Below are 6,000 nucleotides of genomic sequence, written 5' to 3'. Positions count from 1 at the left end.
CTTTGTCTTTTCGGGATTTACTTCCAAACCTATCGCTTTACTTGCTTCAGTAAAGTTCCTGTGTTTTCCCTAATAGTTTGTGTATTTTCTCCTAATATATTCATGTCACCCGCATAGACAATAAGCTGTAATTATAATTCAGTACAACAGCAATTGATTACACATTGATTAACTGCATGACAATACGGCATTCTTCATGATAACGATGGAATATCACACTAGAAACCTATGTTCCTACGCAAGTCTAGCGGTGTATTGAGTCTCCGCAGGAGTAAACATGGCCGCCGCGTCGGCATTTGTCGGATCAAAAAATGCGGTACTCTCCAATATACACTGCTCTGATCTCTAGAACCGAACAGCGCTCCTAGCGGCGGAATTGGTGTTATGAAGGAACCACTTGAGAGAGAGAGAGAGAGAGAGAGAGAGAGAGATGAATTTCAAGCGCTATGTGCCAGCTTGTATAATCACGTAAACAACGTGGTTAACGTTATCATAAATGCTTTGTACAAGTAGCTACAGGTCGAAGTGTACGCCTATTTCAGATTCTTATAACTACAAAATTTAAATTCATTAAAATACATGGCGATTATATGAATATTAACAAAAGGATAAGAAAATCCCTACAATTTGACCAATTTTACAAAAAAAATCCCTCAATCTCTACCAAGATTAAAATATCCCTACGATAGACAACACTGCACTGTGTACATCTATAATTCTGCTGGTCGTATTATGAAAGTTTCTGTGAGACTGATAATATCCTGATTAATATAATTTTCAACCCACCTACGTTCCAAAGTACCGTTTGCATTTCGTTTTTTTTTTTTTTTACCATATTGATAAACTTTGACCATGTGTTATGATCCAGAGGTTAAACCCTTGATCATATATAGTATATATGATCTAGGGTTAAACATAAAAATATTTTCATCAACTGCCACTAGATGGCAGAACTTCCCTGTTCTGTTTTTTCCTTTCAGTTCACTCAGAACCCGTCGTTATTTGGCGTTGTCTCGCCATACGGGCTAAAAATAACAGAACTATAAAATGAACCATTAAGCCTGATACAAGCCATAAAAGTGGAGTCTTGTAATAGCAAGAGAAGTGGCGGATTGCATTTTGTGTGTGTGTGTGTATGTGTGGGTGCTTAACGTAATTTATTAGTGAGAAATACTCAACATTTGGTGTGCAGTCATGTGGTGAAATTGAAGATGAAGAACAAGACTACAGAAATTCAGGTACGTTCAGTGAGGAAGTTTTGTAACCAATAGTGTTTATTGTTTCAGCGAAAGTAAACTATGAAACGTCTTTGAATGCATGTCTGCATTATGCTCCTGAGTAATTTGAAAACAGAAATGATATATCTACTGTAAGTGTTACACGGTTAACAAATACGCTATGTATATGCATCTAATAAGGATGTAGCGAATTGAAATGTATAGATTATAAGTAGTTTTATTTTAAAACAACACATGTAGGCCTAGTAAAATGTGTTGAACTTACTGATACTGTGTCAAACCGAAGAGACTTGTAATTTCTACGAAATGTTGACAGTTGCATTATACAATGTAGGCCTATAGATTTGTTTACACATACTGCTCAAATTAATTTAAATGCGATATATTATTATAATTATATTAAAATGATAATCTTTCAGTTTGCGTAATTATGACACATCTCATTGGTAATATGGTTGCCCACTTTTTTGCATTCTTTCCTATGTGGGCTATAATTATATATGAATGGGTGATACTTCAGTAATATATGGTGTAAATTGAAGTTGCAATTTTGTCCACATTCAGTATCATAAATGATTGCGTATAAAAATGTGAGAGCTCTAGTTTCTATAATTGTAATGGAAGTATTTATGTTGAAATTCCGAAATAAACGTAAAGTTCATACATGGTTTTGCACTCCGATTCGTTAAAATCCAAAAATCGAGTGAAGTGTCGCTCAGTCTTTAAATAAATGTAATTTTTTTTTATGCAATGTGTGCTCGTATTTAACACAAATTAAATATCCCAACACCCGAATTATCACGGATTTGTTAGCAAAATCTTCCATTTCATTCATCCTTAAACACACAAAGATCAAAAACGTGTTCATGCAGCACTTCCTTACTTGTGCTTTCTCAAAGGGGGCGTGGTGAAAAGAGTATTGTGTTTGAGGTTATGGGCGACACATCCCTCTCAGTCGGCTGTGTCACAGTGTTGGTGCAGACAGCAGCCAGTTTTGATTATTGATCCGGCAGAAACAGTGGCGTGATGCGATGAGCTAGAAGAAGCGGTCAGCTATAAAGTTATACACGCCTGCTGGTTCGGTGCGCTCTCGTTTACATAGCTTCATTCCATATTCACTGTGTGTATTTAGTTGGACAGTAACCAAAGCCTCTTGTCACAGAATTTTATTATTGACCTCACATCGTATAAACCCGCCATTAACAGTAACTTGGCTGATTTTTCCATTGATATTCTTACTCTCATTTCAGTTGTTAAATTGACAACATTTTATAGAGAATTTTGATTGGATATTCTTTGCCGTCGAGATACGGAGGCTAAGAGGAGCGTTCAAAGGGAGCAACGCTGTCTCTTTTACACAGTTTACAATGCGTAAATAAACTGTACTTTCCATACCTCGTTATGTAAGATAGGTTATAAAGTATTGTGATATTCAAAAGCTTTTCAATATTCTCAACGAAATTATATTTGCATTGGCCTAGACCTATATAAAACGCGAAACAAGCGTATAGGCAGGTCAGGCGACTTTAAAAGTGAAAATCGTCCTATTTATTTATTTATTTTTTTTTTGCGATGAAGTTATGGAAAATAATTGTCAATCGAAAATATCGGCATTCCTTTTTGAAGTCCTAAACATAGCAATGGTAAAATATTCAAAATTGGTTTATTTGTAGATTTTCTTTACCACAATGTCTACAAAGGAAGCGGCCATTCGAACTCCAAAAAACATTCCTAAGTAAAGGAGTGATGAGACAGAATAAACTATTCGGGGCTGCGGTGCTAGCCTTCGGGATCCTTCGTACAAAGGCGGCAAGAAAGTGGGAGATAAAAAGCGATATTTTTCATTACCACTGATACCGAAGAATTATTGTCGCGCAAGCCATCTGGCTGTATACGTACACAGTGATGTATCCTAGACTGTCGAATGACTAATTCGTATGTAGTATGCATGAGTCAACATATTCAGGAATTATACATATGAAATATTTGCTCTTCAATTGAAATCAGTACTGATACAGAATGACTATGCTTTTGAAAATCATGGTTTGCTTCGTGATTTTTTGTATTAAATACAGTAAACTGATGGCATGATGGTATTCGTTCAACGGAAATAAGACTTTAAAGGAAAACACTCGCTTATACTTTTCGTTGTCCATTTAGTGTAAGTTTTTTTTATCCTCCTCAGCTCCAGAAATATTTACTGGAGAGCTCCTTATTGTAAATGGATTACTGGTACTAGTTGTAAACCCGCCGGGTTGTAGGCCCGGGCGCGCTTCCGAACAGGGGCAGCGGCCTACTACAAAGCAAGATCTTAAAAAATTTGAATGAAAGAGGGGGGATGTGCTTAGAATTTCATTATAGTCCTAAGCCGCAAATTTGTTTTAACATTAATATTACTTTTAAATGCCTGTATTCGTAAATAGAAATATTAGTAATTACAATGTATAGGATGTTAATGAACAGCGCCGGAATATTTTCACGTGAGTATAGAGAGGTCCTAGCCAAGCAAATTGAGATACGGAAGCTATGGGCAATGGATTTAGATTTTCATGATGGGGTATGCACGCCACTGACTTCTACAATTTGAAATTATACAAACCAATAGCGGAAGTTCCATTTTAAAGGCATGAAACGTAAGATAATAGAGATAGAATGAAAGGAAAATTAAATTAAAGTGTACAGTTTTTACAGAAATTATTACTGAAACTGGCGACCTTCAGCAGCAATACAGAGACGACATCGACGCAGATAAGTTTCTCGTTTTCTTGTTAAAGATTCCTGGCATATCACGAATAAATTCAGAGCCTATGATTATGATAGAAATATCGCAACATTAGAGAAAAAGTAGAACCACAACAATAATAGTTATTTATGTATCGAGGGTATTATGTTGATAATAAAGCACCTAGGGCAACAGATTTGCTAAACCGAGAGTCTGTGGCCCGAGGTTTCGTAATCATTTCCGAGTTGCATTCTTTACTGTACTACACACTAGAAAGGAATTTAAGTATTAATATATCACATTAATTTCATGAATGTTTGTCAATTTTACAATGAAGTTACTAATGAAATGGTAATTAGGGAGTTTGTTATTAACAAATTCAGTTTCAGAAGTTGTGTAAATTGAAAAGATTACTCTCTTGCAATTGTCTGTAACATGTAATTTCTATTTAAATTCCACTAAAGACTAATTCGTGTGTTTCATTTTATTCATTTCTGTATTTTGTTCAGATTCAGAAGTTGAGTAAATTGAAAACATTCTCTTGCAATAGCTTGTAACCATGGCAAACTTTATAGCCCCGTGGGGATGTTGTAAGTCCCCTATGTCCACGCGGGCGTAATGTAGGTACTGTCTTTCCTTATATATATCTCGTATCCAAGGAGTAAAACTATCATAATGTATAAGTAAGATTTTTTTTTTCACTCCCACTGCCGTAAGTAAGTAGGCCTAAGCTGTTACTAGCTTGTTTTTAGGAAAGTAAATGTATTTTATCGTGATAATGTTGATTGCTATTGACGACGGGACCTAAGTCACATTGCTTCTCTAGGGAAGTAAGTGAAAATAATGTTTTTCATTCAACAGTAACATAGCATCAAATAAAAGAATACTCAAAACCCGACGACTCTCCCAACAATACTAAATGAAGAAATATATATATATATATATATATATATATATATATATATATATATATATTTTGCGTAAAATGTGAGAGTGAAAGAAACATTATATGCAATTCGTGAGTTAAGTAGAATTTGCTGGTCTCGGACTACTTAGTAATTTTATTCCAGCATCGCTTGGGCGCAAACTCGTCCTCTACTAAAAAAACTACTGTATTTACCTCCCTTAATACCTAAATAACTATAACAAATGAGTTCCGGTTACAGCACTAATGCAATACCACAACAGTAATTGTTAATAGATGAGTTACTGTTATTTATAACAGTAATGCAATGACATGCAGTCATGTGATCTATAAATTTTGCAGATTATTATGCGTAATGCTAAATTAAATTATGAAAACGCCGTTAGTAAGTTACTAGTAATTCGATTTCTCTCGATCGTTAAGAAGGCGTGAAGTCATTCTAATTCAAATTTTAATCCTATTTCGCTTTACTATTGATCTATGAGTACAAAACTGTAATTATTTTAATGCCTTCACATTTTACGTCGGTGATCATAAGTTCCCTATCTCAAATTGCTTGTCTGATACCTCTCTATACTCGGTGAAAATATTTTGGTGTTGTTTATTAACATTCTGTATAATTATATAGTCCCATAACCTTTGGGACACGTCCATAACTAGCGCATTTTAGTGTAAGCCTATCTAAAAATAGTTGTGTATTTACATTGACTAAGTCTACCGTTCGGAGTAGACTATACAGCGTGTTGCAGAAATTCGTAGTGACACAAAGTTTAGGTTTTTTAATGCGACACCATACAATTAATTCCATAAATTCGTTGCATCCTTCATTCTAATTCAAATTATTTATAACCATGAAGTACCATAGCTTTGTATTCTTGTAACTCTTGCATGGCTCAATGTGGTCTGCCTTTGCCGTACACCCACAAAGAGTGAGCATCATCAACTCTACTATTTCTAATTATTAGAAAATCAATAATAGAAGAATTATACACAATTTATAATAATTATTTAACATCAGTGATCATTAATACACCATTATTGTTAAAAAGTGGTGCTGCTCCCTTCCATTGGTGATTTCCAAGCATTATAGACTCGAATATTCGATAAACCGAACT

General features: G+C 34.8%; 1 protein-coding gene across 5 annotated transcripts in view; it reads left to right on the top strand.

Moving 5' to 3' along the window:
• The first annotated feature begins 1,025 nt into the window (after positions 1–1,025).
• The window catches only part of LOC138696240 (kelch-like protein 26), a 149,008-nt gene continuing 144,033 nt past the window's right edge, over positions 1,026–6,000 (top strand). For all 5 annotated transcript variants that reach the window (XM_069820925.1, XM_069820921.1, XM_069820923.1 and 2 more), the window contains exon 1: positions 1,026–1,238. The gene's annotated coding sequence lies outside the window, so the exon portion shown is untranslated. The remainder of the gene's footprint in view (positions 1,239–6,000) is intronic.

This window comes from Periplaneta americana, chromosome 3, assembly GCF_040183065.1.
Source record: "Periplaneta americana isolate PAMFEO1 chromosome 3, P.americana_PAMFEO1_priV1, whole genome shotgun sequence".
Lineage (NCBI taxonomy): Eukaryota > Metazoa > Arthropoda > Insecta > Blattodea > Blattidae > Periplaneta > Periplaneta americana.
The sequence above is the reverse complement of the archived record's forward strand: the minus strand, read 5'-3'. Positions and strand labels throughout refer to the sequence as shown.